General features: G+C 34.0%; 1 protein-coding gene and 1 pseudogene across 11 annotated transcripts in view; one reads left to right on the top strand and one right to left on the bottom strand.

Annotated features, from left to right (window-relative positions):
* The window catches only part of ADGRL3 (adhesion G protein-coupled receptor L3), an 860,202-nt gene that overhangs the window by 370,902 nt on the left and 466,008 nt on the right, over window positions 1–23,292 (bottom strand). The window lies entirely within an intron of this gene.
* Window positions 17,094–17,756, top strand: LOC309961399 (GTP-binding nuclear protein Ran-like; annotated as a pseudogene). Its single transcript has one exon. The product of its transcript is annotated as a GTP-binding nuclear protein Ran-like (transcript).

The following is a 23,292-nucleotide window of genomic DNA, read 5'->3' as shown; positions in this document are numbered from 1 at the left end:
GAATAAAAATCTTACAACAAAAAAAAGCCCTGGACCAGATGGCTTCACAGGCGAATTCTATCAAATATTTAGGGAAGAGCTAATACCTATCCTTCCCAAACTCTTTCAAAATATAGCAAAGAGAGGAACACTCCAAAATCATTCTACAAGGCCACCATCACCCTGATAACAAAACCAGACAAAGCTGTCACAAAGAAAGAAAACTACAGGCCAATATCACTGTTGAACATGCAAATATCCTCAAGAAAATACTAGCAAACAGAATCCAACAGCACATTAAAAAGATCATACACCATGATCAAGTGGGGTTTATCCCAGGAATGCAAGGAATCTTCAAGATAGGCAAATCAATCAATGTGATACACCATATTAACAAACTGAAAGAGAAAAAACATATGATAATCTCAATAGATGCAGAAAAAGCTTTTGACAAAATTCAACACCCATTTATGATAAAAACCCTCCAGAAGGTAGGCATAGAGGGAACTTACCTCAACATAATTAAGGACATATACGACAAACCCACAGTCAACATCATTCTCAATGGTGAAAAATTGAAACCATTCCCATTAAGATCAGGAAAAAGACAAGGTTGCCCACTCTCACCACTATTATTCAACATAGCTTTTGAAGTTTTAGCCACCGCAATCAGAGAAGAAAAAGAAATAAAAGGAATACTAATTGGAAAAGATGAAGGAAAGCTGTCACCATTTGCAGATGACATGATACTATACATAGAGAATCCTAAAGATGCTACCAGAAAACTACTAGAGGTAATCAGTGAATTTGGTAAAGTAGCAGGATACAAAATTAATGCACAGAAATCTCTTGCATTCCTATACATTAATGATGAAATATCTGTAAGAGAAATTAAGGAAACAATCCCATTTACCACTGCAACAAAAAGAATAAAATACATAGGTATAAACCTACCTAAGGAGACAAAAGACCTGTATGTAAAAAACTATAAGACACTGATGAAAGAAACTAAAGATTATACAAACAGATGGAGAAATATACCATGTTCTTGGATTGCAAGAATCAACACTGTGAAAATGACTATACGACCCAAAGCAATCTACAGATTCACTACAATCCCTATCAAACTACCAAGGGCATTTTTCACAGAACAGAACAAAACGTTTCAAAATTTGTATGATACACAAAAGACCCCAAATAGCCAAAGCAATCTTGAGAAAGAAAAATGGAGCTGGATGAATCAGGCTTCTTGTCTTTAGACCATACTACAAAGCTACAATAATCAAGAGAGTATGGTACCAGCACAAAAACAGAAATATAGATCAATGGAACAGGATAGAAAGCCCAGAGATAAACCTAGGCACATATGGTCAGCCTATTTTTGATAAAGGATTCAAGAATATACAATGGAGAAAACACAGCCTCTTCAATAAGTGGTGCTGGAAAAACTGGACAGCTCCACGTAAAAGAATGGAATTAGAACACACCCTAACACCATACACAAAACTAAACTCAAAATGGAATAAAAACCTAAGTGTAAGCCCAGACACTATAAAACTCTTAGAGGAAAACATAGGCAGAACTCTCCATGACATAAATCACACCAAGATCGTTTTTGACCCACCTCCTAGAGAAATGGGAATAAAAACAAAAGTAAACAAATGGCACCTAATGAAATTTAAATGCTTTTGCACAGCAAAGGAAACCATAAATGAGACGAATAGAAAACCCTCAGACTGGGAGAAAATAATTGCAAATGAAGCAACTGACAAAGGATTAACCTCCAAAATTTACAAGCAGCTCATGCAGCTCAATATCAAAAAAACAAACAACCCAATCCAAAAATGGGCAGAAGACCTAAATAGATATTTCTCCAAAGAACATAGATTGCCCATAAACACATGAAAGAATGCTCAACATCTTAATCATTAGAGAAATGCAAATCAAAACTACAGTGAAAATGCAGTGAAAATGCAAATCAAAACTACCTCACACCAGTTAGAATAGCCATCATCAAAAAATCTACAAACAATAAATGCTGAAGAGGGTGTGGAGAAAAGGGAACCCTCTTACATTGTTGGTGGGAATGTAAATTGATACAGTCACTATGGAGAACAGTATGGAGGTTCTTTAAAAAACTAAAAGTAGAACGACCATACGACCCAGCGATCACACTAGTGGGCATATACCCTGGGAAAAGAATAATTCAAAAAGAGTCATGTACCACAATGTTCACTGCAGCGCTATTTACAGTAGCCAGGTCATGGAAGCAACCTAAGTGTCCACCGACAGATGAATGGATAAAGAAGATGTGGCACATATATACTGTGGAATATTACTCAGCCATAAAAAGAAACAAAATTGAGTTATTTGTAGTGCGGCTGATGGATCTAGAGACTATCATACAGAGTGAAGTAAGTCAGAAAGAGAATAACAGATACCGTACACTAACACGTATATATATAGAATCTTAAAAAAAAAATCCTTATGAAGAACCTAGGTACAGAAGAGGAATATAGACACAGATGTAGAGAATGGACTTGAGAACTCGGGGAGGGGTAAGGGTAAGCTGGGATGAAGTGAGAGAGTGCCATGGACTTATATATACTAGCAAATATAAAATAGATAGCTAGTCGGAAGCAGCCACATAGCAAAGGGAGATCAGGTCCATGCTTTGTGACCACCTAGAGGGGTGGGATAGGGAGGGAGGGAGAGAGACGCAAGAGGGAGGGGATATGGGGATATATGTATATCTGATTCCCTTTGTTATAAAGCAGAAACTAACACAACATTGTAAAGCAATTATACTCCAATAAAGATGTTAAAAAACAAACAAACAAAATGAAATAAAGTAGATACTTAAAATCACAGTCATTCTACTATTTTTTTATGGAAGGAAAACTACCATGAAGATTAAGTATGACCTGCAGGTAACTTGTAAAATTCACTGGCAGTCAAAATCCTGTCCTGGGAAGCACACTCCTTTCTGGAATAGGATATTCCCCCTGACTTTGTGGGTTCAAGTCAGATGTAGAGTCAGAAATCTACATGTAATAAATTTGAAGAAGAAATTCTACCCTCAAGAATTTACCACTAGACTCACATGTTTTGTTAGAGGGCTTTTTTTTTTTGTAATATTTATTATAAATGTAGTTAACGGCTATATTTAATGACTATATGCTACATTAGAAAGAAAACATGATAAGGGCCAGAATCTTATCCATCTTATTCACTGGTGCATGCTGACTGCTTAACATGGTACCTATATTAATTGCATACAAGATTCAACTGTTGAGTAAATTTTGTAATTTTTTTGAGTTAAACTAAAAACATTGTTGAGGAAATAAAATGTTAATGCCTCAAATGCGGCCATATTTTTCATAAATTAAATTTCTATTTTTTTCTTCTTTGTATATGTCATCAGCATATTAAAAAAGCAACTATACATTTTCAAAAGGGCTAGACAGATGAGATGATTATATGATAGGTGCCTGGATTAGAAATAAAATGTAGAAGACATACTGTTTTGAAGTCATTATCATCTCTTGGTTCAGAAACAATTTTGTGAATTACATAATATATATACTTTTTGCTCAATATCTGAAGAAACAGAATACTACATATTACTAAGCCAGTTAGAAAATGAATATCATACTTAAAACTTGCAGATGTAATTCAAACTTTTAGCATTAGGAGACTCTTAGAAGTTATTAACTACCTTGAAAAAGAATTTGGACCTCCTGATTCTCTTCTAAGTAGACTCCAAGTGTATCTGTTTCATGTTACTGTAGATAGTCTCTATCAAATTTCACAATATGCTATTCAATATCAAGCTGAATAGGATAATTATAATTTTTGTAACTTCTTGTTTGAATAAAAAGAAAGTTAATAAAAAAAAAGAGCCAATGCAAGAGGGACAGTTTGTCTCTCCTTTCTGTCTCCCTAAAGCAGGAAATAAATCTCTCATATGACAGGTACACTCCCTGCATCTGGAAGTAGGACACTCTTATCACCAGAGATAGGGAATTTGGGGCCAAGAAGCCTGCGTAAACAAACCTTGTTACCTCTTTAATTTACTACCCTAAGCCCAAACTCTGTTTAGATTCTTCTCTGATTAAGCACCCAAAGGCTATGTTTCTTTGTCCTGTCCACTCTTCACAAATGTATGGTTTCTTTGTCTAAAAAATATAAAAGCTTCCTGCTTTGGCCACTTCCTAGGTCCTGTATCTATGAGACCTCCATACACATAAATTAAAATGTGTTTCTTCTTCTCCTGTTTAAAAAAAAAAAAAAAATCAAGCTGAGGAAAGCTGACATGACCAGTCCTTTCTTGCCAAATTTTCGAAAATTTAATTAGACATTTGACTTCAAGAAGGCAATGTTAAAAACTAAATAAACTTTATCCTTTTAACCTTATTGACTGACCAAAGTAACATGAAAACATCAATACTTCATCTGCAGTGAGAACTCATATTGGATGAACTTTGTCTCTGTCAAGGATATGACTACTTATGGAGGTGATGGAGCCAGACTTAAAATCAAATTACTCTGATGTGACAGCTTAATCTCAGACTTAACATAATCTTTATTCTACCACTGTGAACCTTCTTGGTGATTTAGTAATACTCAATTTAAGGGCATAACATTATTAGCTTTAGGCATGCCAGTTAGAATTCTGGCATGCTAAATCTTTGGTTTGCCTAAAACTCTCATTAAAAATAGAATACATTTCGGTTGGAACTAAAGTGATCCATTTCCTTTGAAGCTTTAGAAAAGTGAACATGGCAGTTTAAAGGTTAATCTGGTTACTTTATGTAAGAAACTAAATAAACAGTGGTAATATTGAGTTAAAGTATGATAATAGAAGAGCGCAAAACAAAAGGATACATTTTCTGTTATTATTCCAATTATTGCTTTTCTTTTCACAAAAGTGAAGATAATTAAGCCTCACAAGACTAAGAATAAAAGAAAAAAAAAAACTGTCCTTAACTTTAAGTACTTTTGTTCATGGATTTTGGCATTTTTCCCTGAGTTCTAAATTACTTTCACACAGGGAAGTTTTATAAAAAATGAAATTATACAATAGTTTCGGGACACGAAGAAATCGCTAAGGAGCAAAAGGATTGGAGCATGTTAATTTTCAAGAAAAGAACTCACATTTTTCCATGAATAGTCAAGAACACACTGAAGCTACCCACTACATGTTTGTGGAAGGCTTAGGGTCATTGAATTCTTCAAAGTATAAGAAATTCAACAAACTAAAATAATAATTGTAGTATGAGATTGAACTGGCGACGGTTCTTCAAAATTTAAAAACAGTTCTCCGTGTGTGTGTGTGAGAGAGAGAAAGAGACGGATAGACAGACAGACCGAATGACTAACAGATAGAAGGCAAACGAAACTCAACCAGTACCTTGATTGTACAGTTCTTTATATGGAGTTTGAAAAATAGAGAGGGACAAAAGAAGCGTAGAGACGAGGGAAGGAAAGGAATGCCAAAACGAATTAAGAAGAAAACTGAGAGGATGGGATTAGATATTATGTAAAAGATAATATTTTCACATAAGTCAGAGGGAGAGCTTAGTAAAGGAGGAGACAGTAAATAGTCACAACTACTGCAGAGATATTGAAGAATAAGTTCTGAGAAAATAAAGTTTGACTCAAAAGAAAGTTTCAGATGGTTTTTGATAAAATGTTACCAGTAAATCGGTGGAGGAAAAAGATGGCGAGGAGGTAGCTACTAAATGCTTAAGGAATATCATTAAGTTAAGAAACAAAAACAAAAAAAAACCCTCCCAGCCTTGTGTCACTACAGAAATTAGTTCACATGTGTAGTAGTCCCTCTGTTTCTGAGTAGTTCAAAGTTATTTTGGTTCTCTTGCCACAGGTATTTTGATTAAGGTAGTTGCACTACCTGTCACAGATACTTCTAAAGTTTATTTAATGAAAACTCTCCAAATCAAGTGACTATACAGATTCATAGAACACATGCCTCAAATGTTAGCAAAGGCTAAGATTTGTCAGTGGTGTTGGGTCAGTCATTTTGGTGGAGAATTAAAAGTCACAGGTTCAATCCCATTCAGCTTGAAAGTGTCTCACTGCTGTTTGAAAAGTAAGATAACACAAATGATTCTTAGTAAACCAACCGAGATCATCTTACTGGTAAAGATCATTCATCTTATCACATATGAAGCAAGATAAAAATTTCCATCAACAGGGGAATGACTGAATACATTGTCTACATCAACCCATGAAATATTATAAAGCCCTTAAAAAGAATCAAAGTTATACCAGCTGACTCTGGCTAACTTCACAAGATATCATATAATGAGAAAAGCAAGATGCATGTATGATACGATCCCATACACACACATCCAGACACACACATATATAACTCTATATTCATGTAAAAATCTCCAAAGGATACCTGAGTATAGGAAGAACTGTCAAGAACATACACTAAATTGTATGTTTATATATATGTGTGTGCTTATATGTGTGTGTGTGTGTGTGTGTGTGTGTATAACTTCCATCCTTGTAAAATCATGCATGTGTGTATATATGCATAAAGCAATGCCTAAAATAATGGTAATTACAAAGTTAGTTGAATTTATCTCCAGTTAAAGAAACTGAAGTAAACTTTACTTTCATCTTCCTTTATATTTTTGTACTATTTTTATTATTTGATCATTTATTCTTTATTTATGTAACCAGAAAAAAAGACATTTTATTGTAGAAGAAAAAAGGCAAGTGGATTGGTTTCAATGTAATCCATCAGTCTTAAATTAGCCATGGACTGCCCATTTTCTATACTATGAGCATTCTGCAATTGTTGATACTCAATAATCAGGTATACTTGATCTTTAAGAAACAGAGCAATAGAACTTCACATGTGTTCTATACTGAATTGTACTCTTTTTAAAATAAAAATTCGCACTTTAATTAAAACAAATTTGTAGAAGGCTGAATAATGACCCCTCCTCAATCGTCCATGCCCTAATCCCCAGAACTTGTGAATGTTTTACCTTTCATCATAAAGTGAACTGTTATGGATGTGATTAAGTTAAGGATTTTGAGATATTAAGATAATCCTGAATCATCTAGGTGAGCCCATGATGAGTCTTTATGAAAGAAAGGCAAGAGATTCAATGTCAGAGAAGAGACCTGAGGACAGAAGTAGAGGTTAGAGTGATGTGCCTTGATGATGGATGAAGGGGTCACAAGCCATAGAATGCATGTGGCTTTTAGAAGATGGAAAAGTCAAGGAATCAGATTCCCCCAAAAGGAACAGACTCCTACAAATACCCTTATTTTAGACTGCTGACCTCTACACCTGTAAGAGGATAAAATTATCACCATGTTGTGATATAGTAGCAGTAGAAAACTAATGCAAAAGTTTAACAATTATTAACAGCAACAAAGCATTATAAATCAGATTCAGTTCAGAGCAAGACTTACAGAATCAGTGATAGTGATCACCCCACTCACTAACTGCAGTTTCTCTCCCTCCTTGTATTAACACAGGTTCCTACCAATGATTCCTACCTCCTGACAGAAATTCTTTTCAAGTCAAGCTAACTTCAGCACACACAACTCTAATTTTTAGGCATCAGGCTAGAGGGTAGTAAAATATTTTGTAAAAGGTAGCTGGTTAGGCTTCTCAATTCTCAGACAAGAAGATATTTTTACCAGCCTTTAACAAAATGAACAAAATCACATGAGTCAAAGGGACCTGTATTCAAATACCCACCCTCTCTCCCCACCAATCTACTAGGCATGGGAATTTGGACAAACTAAGAACTTAATTTATATTCTTATGTTCCTTATTTTTAAAATGGGAATTATACAACATAAATAAACTGCTATGAGGATAAAATGATATTGGATACAAAGTATTTAGCATAGTGTTAGCACTTGGTACTTGCTCAGAGAACAATATCTATTATTAGGGGGAAAAAAAACCCCTCATTTTTCTCCAGCAATTTTTCTTCTTTATATTTTAATTTTGACAAAGAGGAAGAAAATCAAGTAGAGGAATTATAGTTTATTTTTATTAAACACTCTTAAGATATTCTTTCTCAATCATTTCCTGGGCCGTCAGCTTCTAAGTCACTCCAGTTTCCACTCCAATCAGAGAACGAGCTGCTAAATGTTTAATGAACTATTTGCATCAAATGGTTACCTGGCAACCATCACTAATATAAAATTGGACTTGAGTTTCTGTAAAAGTCGACAATCTACTGAAAGGATTCGAAGATAGATAAATACTAGTCCATGTCAGAATTTTAACTCTTAAAAACACACCCAGGTGGGCTCCCAAGAGCCTAAATTGGGAATGTGCAATATTATTTATAGCTTGGTATTCAGAATTTCATTATTTAGTGTTTTCAACAATAGGCTAAACACTCTATCCATATTGTATGAAAGACTAAAATAATAATACCAAACTTTTATCAAGCACTAATTACATGCCACAAACTATTTTAATTCTGATGTGTGTATTAGTTATTTGAAGAGTCAAAATAACTTTGATGTAGTGCTTACATTGAAGAGGTAAATCATATTTCTAAAGCATTAGATTCATTTGGATATTTCTGGTACACAATGAGACTCTTCGTCTCTATTATCCGTCAATGAGGCAAAAAAGATTCTGGCTTTCATTACTTAGGTAAAATAAAATGGCCTTTGTAGGTTGGTCCCTATTAGGTCTGAATCTTGAGCACTTTTAGAACCAATGATAAATGGGATTTTTAGTGAACAGCTCCTCCAGTGTTCAAGCTACTGCCTGATGATAAAGATAAGGTATTTCAACATTTTAGAAAATACCATCTGATACCCCCAAGGAGCAGCAGCTGGTGAGATTCAGTCAAGTAATATAACTCATCATAAACTCTTGAATTTTGTATTAGAAACAGTGTTAATCACAAATGTAGGCCATCACTGATAAATGACAGAAGGATTGCCAGTCCTAAAGACAAAGAATAGCTTATGTTTTTCACTTTACACTTATCACTCATTCTTAAAAAGAATAACACATGCCATCTGCTGCAGGGCAGTCATTCATAATTTATGAGATCTGAGCTTGATATCTGAAAACATTTAATATGAGTATTAGTGAGTGCATGATAAAGTAGAATCAGGAATTCTTAGAGCTTTGCCTTGATAATCTCCCCAATAATATTCTTTTACTAGGCAAGCATTTTTCTTGAAGTTAAGCCTTGATGAGTCTGGGTAGATAGCTCGATAAGTAACAGATCAGGATAAAACCAAAATATGGCCATAAGAACAATTTCTGTTAGATTCTGATACACACAAGTAGCCAGCTACCAGTTCTATTGGTGCCTGAGCAATCAGAATGAATACAGAAGAAAAAAAAAAGAAAGCATTGTTGTAGAAATAAATGCATTTTATTTCCAACAAATTTGAATATGATCTTCCTTCTGAGCCTTCCCTGTTGTCTTGATAAACTTAACAGCAAAGATTTCTCTAAGTATAAGAAGAATAGGGGAGAGAACAAGTCAAGAAAAATCACATTAAAGGAAATCCTGTGTTCTACCTTTTGAGAGATATGCATTCTTCTATTTTCTCCATAAGTACATTAGCTGGGTTTTTTGTTTGTTTGTTTTTAACTGCAGATGGTTTTTAGCAACTATGAAATCTCAATGTAACTGAGTACTGAACTTATTTCAAGCTGCTTTAAAAACTAAAACCAGAAAAGATTTGCCACAGAAATTTGGACACATATCTGACAAAGGCTTCCAAAAGTAAATAGTTAGCTTATAGTGAACATAAAAGCAAATTGCACACCCCAAAAATGTTCACTTATTGGCTTTCTCCAGGCAATTTTGAAATAAATTTATGAGAAAGGCCATGAGGCTTGAAATCTAGCTGTATGCACAGAAAAGACTGTTCTTTCATAATATTGAGAAAGTTGGGTTTTTTGATAACTCAATATGCTATTGTATGTATGTAATTGTATTAATTACAGGCTATACCGAAGGCAAACAAAGACAAAATAATCCAGTAGTCACATGAGGGCCATTTTGAATTTTGAAATCTTCCTGGAAGAATGTGAATTAAAATGAGGAACTGAATTAGAATGACAAATATCAACTAAAGGGGATATATTTGAATCTTTTATATTTTTGAGACTATGCCTTAATCACTGCTTCTGTCTCTAGGCTATAGAAACCTATTCTGAAATTTAAAGAAACAGAGTAGGATGATGGATTGACAACTCAGCTTACAATTAGGTGTCAATGAGTTATAACTATATAATCATTAACTATTTCACTTATTCTGAGTCTTAGGTTGTTCACCTACAAAAAAAACCTAACAGATAGGTTTAGTTTGCTTTATGATTAAATTTCACTGTGAACAGTATAGATCCAGTGGATCCTAGATCCAGTATATGAAAACTCATATGATAAAGGCTGAACCAATATTTGTTGAATGAAATAAATGAACATGGCCAGGCTCCACCTGGAGGTATTTGAGGACATTGACACCTCTTTATCTATTGTTATCTATGGGGAGAAATGGGTCTGGAGGTAAATAATCTAGTACTAAAAGCTAACAGCAGTGAGGAAAGTATGAAACTAAAAGACGCAATGCTCAAACTCCATAGCAAGCTTGGGTGCGATTCATGCAATTTCTAGTACCAGCAGGTTAAGTCCGAAGGGGACGCAGAGCAGGAAATACGTGATAAAAGAACCCACAGAGACAACTGAGCTGAGGGTAGATTCAGAAAATCTGCTTGCTTGATGTGTCTTAGTATCACTTTTAGGTGAAAGAGAGCAACCCCATAAAAGAGAACTGGTTCAAGAACTAAATCAGATGACAGATGCCTTTGTAACTAGCTCTGAGAAAGACTAAAAAATCCAGAGGTGATCCGAAATTAAAAATGAGGAACTAAGACAAAAGTCTTATCTGTGAAATTATACCAATAGTCAAGAGCAAAAGAGAAGGCTATAACTCTATGATGCCTGGGGCTCCCTGGGATAAGTTAACAGCATAACATAATTCTAAGCCCCAGTACATGATAGTATTGATCGTCAAAAAACTTCAGAAATGGATGAGATGCCAGAGCCATATTAATTTTAATAGCTATGATATACTGAGAATTTCTAACATGGCCATCACTGTACAACCTTTTTACATATATTTGATTTTAATTTTCATAGACACTGTGTGAATTATCATCCCTATTTTCTATGTGAAGAGACTCATTCACAGAGGAGTAAAACAACTTCACTAGAAAATAGCTATTAATTAGCAAAATCAGAACATAAATTCTAAGGCTCTTACTCTTAACCACTATGTTATGCTCTTGTGCTTGAGAGAACTTGATAAGGCAAAAATAGGGAAAATGTGATAGGACCTGCCACCTGCCTAAGTAATAATTAGAAATATATCATTGCCATGAAGAATACCTGAAAACAGCCACTTAACGTTTGTCTCCATATCACTTACTATTCTATTCTGCATTGGTTTCTGTTTTAATTGAAGTAGAAAGCAGTTAGCACAGAGAGGAGGAAATATATTTATAAAATATATTAATAAAAACTAAGCTGTAAGGCCAGACACCATCAAACCCTTAGAGGAAAACATAGGCAGAACACTCTATGACATAAATCACAGCAAGATCCTTTTTGACCCACCTCCTAGAGAAATGGAAATAAAAACAAAAATAAATAAATGGGACCTAATGAAACTTAAAAGCTTTTGCACAGCAAAGGAAAACATAAACAAGACGAAAAGACAACCCTCAAGATGGAAGAAAATATTTGCAAATGAAGCAACTGACAAAGTAATAAACTCCAAAACATACAAGCAACTCATGCAGCTCAATATCAAAAAAACAAACAGCCCAATCCAAAAATGGGCAGAAGACCTAAATAGATATTTCTCCAAAGAAGATATACAGATTGCCAACAAACACATGAAAGAATGCTCAACATCATTAATCATTAGAGAAATGCAAATCAAAACTACAATGAGGTAAAACCTCTCACCGGTCAGAATGGCCATCATCAAAGAATCTAAAAACAATAAATGCTGAAGAGGGTGTGAAGAAAAGGGAACCCTCTTGCACTGTTGGTGGGAATGTAAATTGATACAGCCACTATGGAGAACAGTATGGAGGTTCCTTAAAAAACTATAAATAGAACTACCAAACGACCCAGCAATCCCACTCCTGGGCATATACCCTGAGAAAACCATCATTCAAAAAGAGTCATGTACCAAAATGTTCATTGTAGCTCTATTCACAATAGCCAGGACATGGAAGCAACCTAAGTGTCCATCAACAGATGAATGGATAAAGAAGATGTGGCACATATATACAATGGAACATTATTTAGCCATAAAAAGGAACGAAACTGAGTTATTTTTAGTGAGGCGGATAGACCTAGAAACTGTTATACAGAGTGAAGTAAGTCAGAAAGAGAAAAACAAATACCGTATGCTAACACATATATATGGAATCTAAAAAAAAAAGAAAATGGTCAGAAGAAGCTAGGAGCAAGATGGGAATAAAGACACAGACCTACTAGAGAATGGACTTGAGGATACAGGGAGGGGGAGGGGTAAACTGTGACAAAGTGAGAGAGTGGCATGGACATATATACACTACCAAATGTAAAATAGATAGCTAGTGGGAAGCAGCCGCATAGCACAGGGAGATCAGCTCGGTGCTTTGTGACCACCTAGAGGGGTGGGATAGGGAGGGTGGGAGGGAGGGAGATGCAAGAGGGAAGAGATATGGGGACATATGTATATGTGTAACTCATTCACTTTGTTATAAAGCAGAAACTAACACACTATTGTAAAGCAATTATACTCTAATAAAGATGTTAAAAAATTAACAAAATAAAACAAAACAAAAACTAAGCAATATTAGTTCCTTCCCTGTCTGATTCTATGTTGATATGATTACTCTAAGGATTACAGAATAATGAGAAGATTATGGTTTCCTGGAAGTTAGAAAACAGTCGTATTTATATTATAGGGGGCATGTAGACATTGTGCAATGTTTTAAGAAACAAGTAGGTTTTCATTAAGGGCTGATAAAACTAAATTAAATTAGTACATACAGAGTAGAATTGGAAGTCCATAAATATGGATTTAATTCAAGTATTACAAGTCAGTTATTGTGAAAATTTCCTGTTTGTTTAAAGTATAAGAAAATTTAAACAGAAATTCACTACATTTATTCATCTTGTCCATCTAGCTCATATATTTATAATCAACCACTTATTTACCCATTCACTATTTCTGCTGCCTCATGTAAATAGTAGATAGGTGTAATACAGTAAAACTGATTTTACTAAACACTAACTTGACTTCAGTTTGCCTTGGGTTTTGTATATTTATAGAATTAAAATGACTTTTGTCTATAACAATATGCTGTGCATCCCACATCCAGTCAATCCATGACAGGGAAGGTTTCTATGTTTACATTTTAAAAATATTGTTACAGAAATACACCATAATCTTTATTTAGAAAACAAAACTATGTCTTTACTACTCCATGTCCTAAGTAAAAAAATGAATTTTTAAACTATATTAATCATTTCAGAAAAAAAATATTATAGCAAGTTGTATTAGTATTCTACTGCTGCTATAACAAATTACCACAAACTTAGTGGTTTTAAACAACACAAATTGTCAGAAGTTCAAAATGGGTCTTAAGGGCTAAAATTAAGAGGTCAGCAGAGTTGTGCTCATTCTGGATGCTCTAGGGAACATTTATGTCCTTGCTCTTTCCAGCTTCTTAGAGGATACCTGCATTCCTTGGCTAGTGGCCCCTTCCTCCATCTCCAATGTTCATCACTCTAATCTCTGCTTCTGCTGTCATAGCTCCTGTTTCGAACATTAACCTTTTGCCTCCTTTTTATAAGGATATTTATGATTAGATTGGGTCTCCATGGATAATCCAGGATAATCTCCCCAACTCAAGATCCTTAATTCAATCAAATCTGCAAAGTCTCTTTGCCATTTATAATAACATATTATGGATTTCTTTGAGGGACCATTAATGAACCTACCTATAAGTATTTAATTGTGTAAAAGAATTTAATTGTGTAAAAGAATTTGGGTTTTATAGCAGGATTTTGAAAAAGTTTAAGCAATTTAAAAATTGACAACATTCACAGGAATTGTGATCTCCTACCATTTGAGAAATTCCTCAAAAATAAAACAAAAACATTAAAGTTTATGTAGATTATTCCCTATAGTAACTAATCATTTTACCGAAGTACTATTATGTTAAAATTGCAAAATCTGAATGAAGTACTTTCCAAGCAAAGTGATTGCTTTTTTTCTAGCTTCATAAGATTAATGACTATAATACAAGAAAATTAACAATGCTCTTTCATAGTATTTCAATTGATTTTACAAGAATTTAGAAAAATTTTATCTGGAAAATTAACTCTTTAGATCTCATACATCAAGTTTGCTATAAGATCTTTTTAGCAATAAACACTTTGGGAAAAAAAAAAAAACCCTTCACATTTTCACTACTTCTCTTCCCATACAGATGCAGTATATTTTAAAAACAAAATGTTATATTCCATGTCTCTTTAAACCTCACATGTTTATGCTATTCAATTTGAGGATTTTATAAAAATTTATTTGAATTAAGTTTAAGTGCATTAGTTCTATAATCTTACTATTTCAAATAAAGCAAGTGAGCATGGGTAAACTAATCCCCCAACTTTATTTATGTCTGTAATAACATTTTACTTCCTAAATCAAATAGTTTCCTAACTTTGCCAATCCAATTAATTTTTTAATACTCTCAATTCATCTTGTTTCCTTACAATTAGCATCATGTGTACACTTACATATTATTAATCCACTATAAATATATGTATTTATTCTTTCTAGCTGTTGATGCCATTTGATATTTGGTTTATTTGATATAAGTTTACCTTTATGTTATTGTAGAATGTAATATTTTCAAAAATATATATTTTAAAAGAAATATCACTTTATTAAATTTCATTCTGCAAACATATTTTGATTCTTAATAAATCCTAGAAACTTGAAAGAAATTGCTGCTTCATTATTAATGGTATTAATAGTACTAATTGCTGGTTGGTAATTAGATTGGGTCTAAGTCATTCTCCCCCATGTTGACTGCAAACACACTGACTTTCTATCAGTTATTAGGACAAGCCAACCTCTTCCCAACCTCACACTTTTTGGAGCTAATGATCTCTCTGCTTTGAAAGCTCTTTCCCAGGCTCTTTGCCTGACTGTCTCATTCTCATTCTTCAGGTTTCAAGTACCCTCTCTTGACAGCAGTCTTTTATCACACCTATATAAGCTAGCCCTTTTATTGTTTTCTATTATACAACTGTGTTTATTTTCTTCTTGCATTTTATCATTTATGATTATATGTATTGGTTAATGTGTTTATTATTTGCCTTATCCACGGGACCACCAGATCCATAAGGCCAAACTCTACTTTTCCCCAGCACTTAACACACTGATTAACCCATAATACATACTGATAAACTTCTATTGGTAGAATTATTGTTGGTGCAAGAACTTAATACTACATATTTTGAAAATAAAAAATATATATATAGTAACTATTTAGAGTGCTTTTACACCTATTAGCATTGATTAGATACAAACTCTAGAACAAGAGTTGTAAATTTAAGTATATTCAGAAGCCAGGAGATATTTTAAAAGAGTATAATGAACCAAGTACAATAAAATAAGTAATGGAAATGACAGGAAATAGCAAAGAGCAGACCCTATTTAAAAGGTGCAGCAACTACTCAGCTCTAGTTTCATGCAGTCCTGATGTCCTAGCCCAGATCATTACAGGACTTAGATCAGATGGACCATTTTTGTAACCGATTCATCCAAACGCAGAGTACTTAAGAGACTGTCCACTAACTCTTGTTCACTAGATCACTGGATCTTATTTTTTCAGACCTGTTTTTCACCTTTCTTCTTTTGATTCTGGAACTATTACTTTGTATTTCCCACCCTCCCTCCCGCCACAAAAGGCTTCATTTTTCAACTTAAATTAGTCAAAATTGGTTTTTGCAGATTTTCAAACAAGTATTTCTTATTAATGTATTAGTTAATTACATTAAAAATAGTGTATTATCTTTATGCTCCACACTGTGATGAGTATTAGGGCTCAGAAGAATCCCAGCATACAGGTAAGTCATGATTTCTACCCTGCCCATCTATGGGTTCATCTCCTGTCACTCTTGTGTTTTGTTTTTCATGCAAACACCAAAGTGTTTTGGTTTTATATTAACGGTAACAGTTACTTATCTTACATTGTCCCATCTGCCAAAAATTATTGCCCTTCTCATTAAAGTCTACTCATTCTTTAAGATTCAGCTCAAGAGTCATCTCCTCTAGAAAACCTTCCCTGAAGATATACACCCCCACACACCCTCTACAAACATCAGCCGCTATGGGATGGGCATGTCTTCTAGGTGCACTGCTAACATGAAGTGCTCAGTTGCTTTGCTGAGCTAGGAACAGTGTAACTTTGGGGACCCTGAGCCTCATTTGGCTAAATTCCTCTATGGCAGAATTTTTATCCTAGCATTCTACCTAGTGTTTAGCATAGTGCCTGGTCTGCAATAGACGTTGTGTGATGAAAGGAAGATAAAAGAGGGAGGTCTTGAAAGCAAATGATATAAACTAGTTGAGAATAATTTCCATAAACATATGAAGCAGCTAGACAAGAATAGGAGAGAATTTAGGGTGAAAACTTCTAAGAAAGTATATAGTCCACCTACGCTTCCTGTTTTCCAAACTTATAATAGCAATTTTTATGAATATTTCATATTTGGGACATACAATAAAAGTTTAAATTAACTATTAAGTAATTACTGATTCACTTGAAAAAGTTTTATGAATTATATGTTAGGTGCAAGATACTGTCAAGTAGAAACTATTTAAGAAAGAAACTGGCCCCTGGCCTCCGCGCAAAGCAGGCCTCTGCTCCGTCCGGTCTGCGCTTGGAGCAGGCGTGAGCCTGGCCCTGGGGGCCGGAGGAGCCGGGCGGGGGAGCAGCGCCCCAGACGCCGTCTCCATGGCGCGCCCTCGCAGCCCCCGCCCGCGTTAACATCACGATGTCTGCCCAAGGAGAACCCCAACTTCAGTTCAAACTTACATTGGTTGGTGATGGTGGTACTGGTAAAACTACATTCGTGAAACGTCATCTGACTGGTGAATTTGAGTAGAAGTATGTAGCTACGTTGGGTGTTGAGGTCCATTCCCTTGTGTTCCATACCAACAGAGGACCTATTAAGTTCAATGTATGGGATACAGCTGGTCAGGAGAAACTTGGTGGACTGAGAGATGGCTATTATATCCAAGCTCAGGGTGCCATTATAATGTTTGATGTAACATCGAGAGTTACTTACAAGAACGTGCCTAACTGGCATAGAGATCTGGTACCAGTGTGTGAGAATATCCCCATCTTGTTGTGTGGCAACAAAGTGGATATTAAGGACAGAAAGGTTAAGTCAAAGTCAATTGTCTTCCACCAAAAGAAGAATCTTCAGTACTATGACATTTCTGCCAAAAGTAACTACAACTTTGAAAAGCCCTTCCTCTGGCTAGAAAACTGATGGGAGATCCTAACTTGGAGTTCATTGCCATGCCTGCTCTCGCCCCACCAGAGGTGATCATGGACCCAGCGTTGGCAGCGCAGTAAGAGCACGATCTAGAGGTTGCTCAGCCAACTGCCCTCCCGGAAGAAGATGATGACCTGTGAGAAAGTGAAGCTGGAGCCCAGCATCAGAAGTCTAGTTTTATAGGCAACTGTCCTGTGATATCAGTGGTGCAGCATGTTTGCCACTTTATTATATAGCTAAGCAGAACATGTGCTTAATCTTTGGGATGCTGAAGGAGATGAATGGGCTTCGGAGTGAATGTAGCAGTTAAAAAAAAAAAAAAAAACCTTCATTTTTTTGGACCTACATATTTAGGTGTTTTGGAACACAGTTGTTTCCTCCTTGAGTTCCAAATATAAGACTGCTACAGTCACATCACAATATTCAGTGGTGGAATCTTATTTGTTACTGTCATTCCCATTTCTTTTTGTTTAGAATCAGAATAAAATTGTATGTCAAATATCTAAAAAAAAGAAAAGAAAAGAAAAAAGAAAGAAACTTTGGTGGGAAGAAAAAGGAGAAAGAAAGGAAGAATTTTATTGTTCTTGTTATAACTATCATTCTAAAAAAGAGAATTTAGATAACTGACATTCCTCTTATAAAGGGACAATACTTGATACATTATATGGAGGCATACAGAAGAATAATATGAAAAACAAATTGGTTGCTAGGACTATTCTAGCATTCTTGAGGAATACAATTACAACATCAAACAATTTAGAAAAACTAAAATTCATATAATCTATATTTTTTACCATAGATCTTCCCTTTGAATTAATACGGTCTTGTGTGTAGACAAGAGTTTCTTTTGTTTATCATTTTAGCAATGAACATAATGATTTTAGAGGATTAAATTTTGACCATGTTTCCTTTTTTCTTTCAATCATTCAATATGCCTTAACTGAATGTCTCCTATGTATCAAAAACTGGAAAAGGTACTGAGGCATTGGGAATCAATTTATATCTTGACATTCTGTGATATTTTTAAAATTTAACATATGGGTTAATTTCAGCATGAGTTTTAAAATATGTAATTATTTATTTACATAATAGGAGCCAAAGTGTGAACATATTAAAATATGCACTCAGTTGAATATTAGTTGCAAAATGTATTTAGTTATTTATAACTAAATATTTAAAGGCTTTTGTTCATTTTAAATGCTGAAAGATAGTACTTTTTTCTTTTAGTAAAAAAAGACAAAATAGCAGATTATATAATTAATTGTAAATATTAATTTCCAACATTACTTGTTTTGCATGTCTTTCCATAAAGACAATCACATACATAACTTCAGATGGTTAATATGAATGGTGAGAAAGTCTGTAAGTGCTATAAAATAAGATTGGTTTAACCAAACACTCATTTCTTTTTTTTTTTTACATATTTATTGGAGTATAATTGCTTTACAATGGTGTGTTAGTTTCTGCTTTATAACAAAGTGAATCAGTTATACATATACATATGTTCCCATATCTCTTCCCTCTTGTGTCTCCCTCCCTCCCACCCTCCCTATCCCACCCCTCTAGGTGGTCACAAAGCACCGAGCTGATCTCCCTGTGCTATGCGGCTGCTTCCCACTACCAAACACTCATTTCTAGTGGCTCTCCAATTGTGTGCTTCCCCCATCTATTTCAAAGAAAATCTACCAGCAGAGAAGATTACTGAATAAGTAATATGTACTTTGTATTTTTAAAAAGAAGAAACAAAGAACTGAAGAGAAATGCTGGACTGTGAGAGAAGACAAACACTTTTTGAGTGTAATGTGTGTGAAACTGTATGCCTTGGAAAAAAGACAAATTATCAGCAGGATACAAAGTAAAGCTAAAGTAAAGATTTTTTGCTCAGAAATACTCTATATAGGTGGTTAGTTGTTTTACTGTTTTCTCTCTAACACAAGTCATCCCCGTAAACTGGTTAAATGAAGGAAGCTCTACTTAAAGATGCCACAATTTCCATCCCAAATCAGGCTAGAAGTGATGGGGTGGGGTGAGAAGAAGGAAGCTGCAAAAACAAAACTGTGGCATTGGTAAATGCTGAGGTTTAACCTCTTGAATATTTGGGTCATCTCCTAGGGAGGAAATATCACGAAGGAGGAAAATCAAACCTCAAAAGAAAAGGCAAAGGCTATAAAAGTCATACTGGAACTAAGGTGTCACAGGAACAGAGAAAAGTATTGATTCAACTGTCCCCAAAACAGGCTATCTGTTGAACCCAAACAAGAAATTACAGACAGTAGAAAGAAAAGATTAAATACAACTTCAGTGATTTTGAAAAAACTGTGTACAAGACACTCAAAAAACTGAGTATAAGACAAATTCAGTAGCCTCACTAAATTGTTTAAAATTCCTAATTTTCCTTATTTTATTTCCCACTGTCATCTTTTCAAAACAAGCCACACCATTTGGTTGATTTAGGTTAAAGTCCTCTTAAAAATTTCAGTGTTCATTTATACACCAATTTACTGACTCCTAAAACTCTGCAAAAATTATTGCAAGCTTATCTTAGATGTTTTTAATTTTCCTTCTCCTGTGTGATACAATAAACTTTGTTGAATTTTTCTGTATTACCTCTTATATACTTATATATCATTAATATTGATGTTTTTCTATATATTTTTGTTTTTCTATATTTCTATATTTTCTTTCGATATTTTCCATGAAAAAGTATCACCTTAAAAATCAATATTACCATAGAAACATATATACACAGAGCATATATAAAAAAAGAAAATATCAATAATATTTTTCCACATATCAATATTAAGAAAACATTCATAACAAAGTATATCACCATATACACTGCAGTTTGTCATCTTAAATTCAAAATGAAAATGGATATTATTAAATTATATAACAAACAGAACCTAAGAGTATTTGTTGTTTGGTTGTTTATTCAGTTGTTCAGTTAGAAAATTTTCAAATATTAATATTGAATCCCAAATATGAAGTCTGTGTGCTACTAATACAATAGGGTCTTTTAACAAGCATATTAATTAAGTATAAGAAGGATTTTCTCCTATAATACAGGTAATTTAAACAACTTTTTAAGTTACTACTTAGATAAGAGCCTCATTCTAAATTGTCGGTGGTATTTTTATAGCACAAATTAGTCTTTGCCATAAAGCTTCATTAGGTGTTTGGGAAAATAAAAGTTGCAGTGATTCAGCTGTTTTAAGAAAAGAATACAAGCCTCTTAAAAGGAAGTAGCAAAAGAAAGAAGAAAAAGGGTCCGGGCCCTTGAAGCATTTGCTTTCACTATGTACCTTTACTGTACTGATGAAAGTTAAATATTGAACACCACTGAATAACTCTTGAAAATATAAAGGGTAAAATCTAGGGGGAGAACTATAGCTGCGTCCTTAAGAACAGGTATTACAGACAAACTCAACTCTTGGCTCTGCCATTTCCTAGCTATTCTATGTTTTACATGAAACATTTTACTAATCCTATTGAGTATGTTTCCTCTTCAGTAAAGTGCTGACACTCATACCTAACAGGGAGGAGAGTGTGAGAATTAAATAAAATAATGTATGTAAACATATAAGCCATGTAGTAAATGTTAATAAATGAAAGCTATTTTAATAAGTGAATATTTTCAGCAATGGAAAAATCAGTTTTTTTATGCTGGAGAAAAGAAAAAGAGCTTATTATTAACTAAATCAGAACTTGTAGTAGCCCACCCCTTATCCACAGGGAGTACATTCTAAGACGCACAGTGGATTCCTGAAACTGCAGATAGCACCAAACCCTATATATACTGTTTTTCTTCCTATACATACATATCTATGATAAAGTTTAATTTATAAATTAGGCACAGTAAGAAAATTTCCAGCATGACTCCTCTTGCGTTTTGGGGCCATTAAAATATGGGTTACTTGAACACAAGCACTATGATAGTGTGACAGCTGAAGTGTTACAGATGACTGACTAACAAGTGGGTAGTATATAGTGGATACACTAAACAGGGGGATGATTCACGTCTCAAGTAGGATGGCATATTTCATCATGCTACTCAGAATGGCACATGATTTAAAACTTATGAATTGTTTATTTCTGGAAAGTTCCATTTAATATTTTCAGACTGAGGTTGACCATGGATAACTGAAACCAAGGAAAGTGAAATCACCGATAACAGGGGACTACTGTACTATAGATGAGGGAAAGTCTATAAGGTGAGATCCAGAAAATTTTAATAGCTTACCTGAGGCTAAAGGATCCAGAATTTTTGTTAAGTAACCAGGCTTCCTGATATCTGGCCATTTTTCTACTAAACCAGCTTACCTTTCAAATGAGTCACTATAGTTTATTTTACGGTTTTTACTTTCTTTTGGATTATTTTCTTTTAAGTTCATGTTAAATTTTCTAAATGAGTTTCCAGTTACGCATTACACTTTTAACTGAAACATACTGAAGATAATTTAAACAAACGCAATTATACTATATCATATAAATTAAACTGTGTATAAACTGGAAAGTGGTTGCACCTGTGTTTATAATTCTTATTTAATGAAACAATCAGTTAAATATTTTAATATAATATGAACATACTTCTAAGGCAATCAGTACATTTTCAGGATTACCAAAAACCTGAAAATGTAGGATATTCAGGAATCAAATTGCCCAACTCTAAAAATTTATGAGAGACGAAATCTGTGGTAAACCACAATCCTTTTATACAAAAGTGTATGAGCAAGTTCTTATCTATATTGAAATGATTTAAGATGATTTTTCAGAATGAGTTTGGCAGAGGAATTTGGAGTAGTTATCCTTAAAGGAACTCTGAAGAAATACAGAAAACTGAAGAAAGAGCTGTGAAATTCTTTAAATTTTAAAAATTGTGAAAAAAATATTTGACAAAACTTCAGCTTTCATGTTACAACGATTGTAAGTTTCTTAAAACTGTCTTTAAAAATGAGGCATACCTTATTTAATATATTTTTTAAATGCCTTTGGAAATAGCTATTCTACATATTTCACAAAGATCTTATTATGCAACCTAAGTATAACTGTCACAGTTCTAAAGTGGACTACAAATTTTACTTCTTTAAAGTATCACTAATGAACAATAAATGGTCATTTAGCTTTATATTTTTATAGATGGGTTCCTGGAGATAACAATATAAGAAGCATAACCTCAATTGAGATTTCAATAAAACCTATACACTTATGCTTTTTCACAACAAAGAAAGTAAGCTTATAAAACTTCCCTAGATAAACTTTCTCTATTCAATCACACTGTAAATAAGGGAACAATGAAATTTTCTCTTGATTGCTTTCATTATTACTTTTAAATTTCAATTCATTTCTTGCTGGCCAAATTTCTCTATTGTTATTGGAGTACACACACTTACAGCTCATGAGCAATGTGCTGCTTTTTAAATAAACATCAATGAGACAAACCTAGAACTACCTCTTGACACAGTAAACCTGCTGACCCCCAGATGCTTTGTTTCTTCTGAGATATCAAGGGAAGTTGGAACCTGGGATTTGTTTATGAGGAGTTTTCTACCTCTGGGATGAGCTGCATATGTAATACAAGAATACAGGATTTCCTGAGTGATCTTCACTAAGGTATCCCATGAATAATTAACTAGTCAGATCAAAAATATTTCTTTTGAGATGATGATTCTACCTTTGGATAAAAAAGTCAAGA

The sequence above is a fragment of the Leucopleurus acutus genome, assembly GCF_964270905.1.
Source record: "Leucopleurus acutus genome assembly, chromosome: 4".
Lineage (NCBI taxonomy): Eukaryota > Metazoa > Chordata > Mammalia > Artiodactyla > Delphinidae > Leucopleurus > Leucopleurus acutus.
The sequence above is the reverse complement of the archived record's forward strand: the minus strand, read 5'-3'. Positions and strand labels throughout refer to the sequence as shown.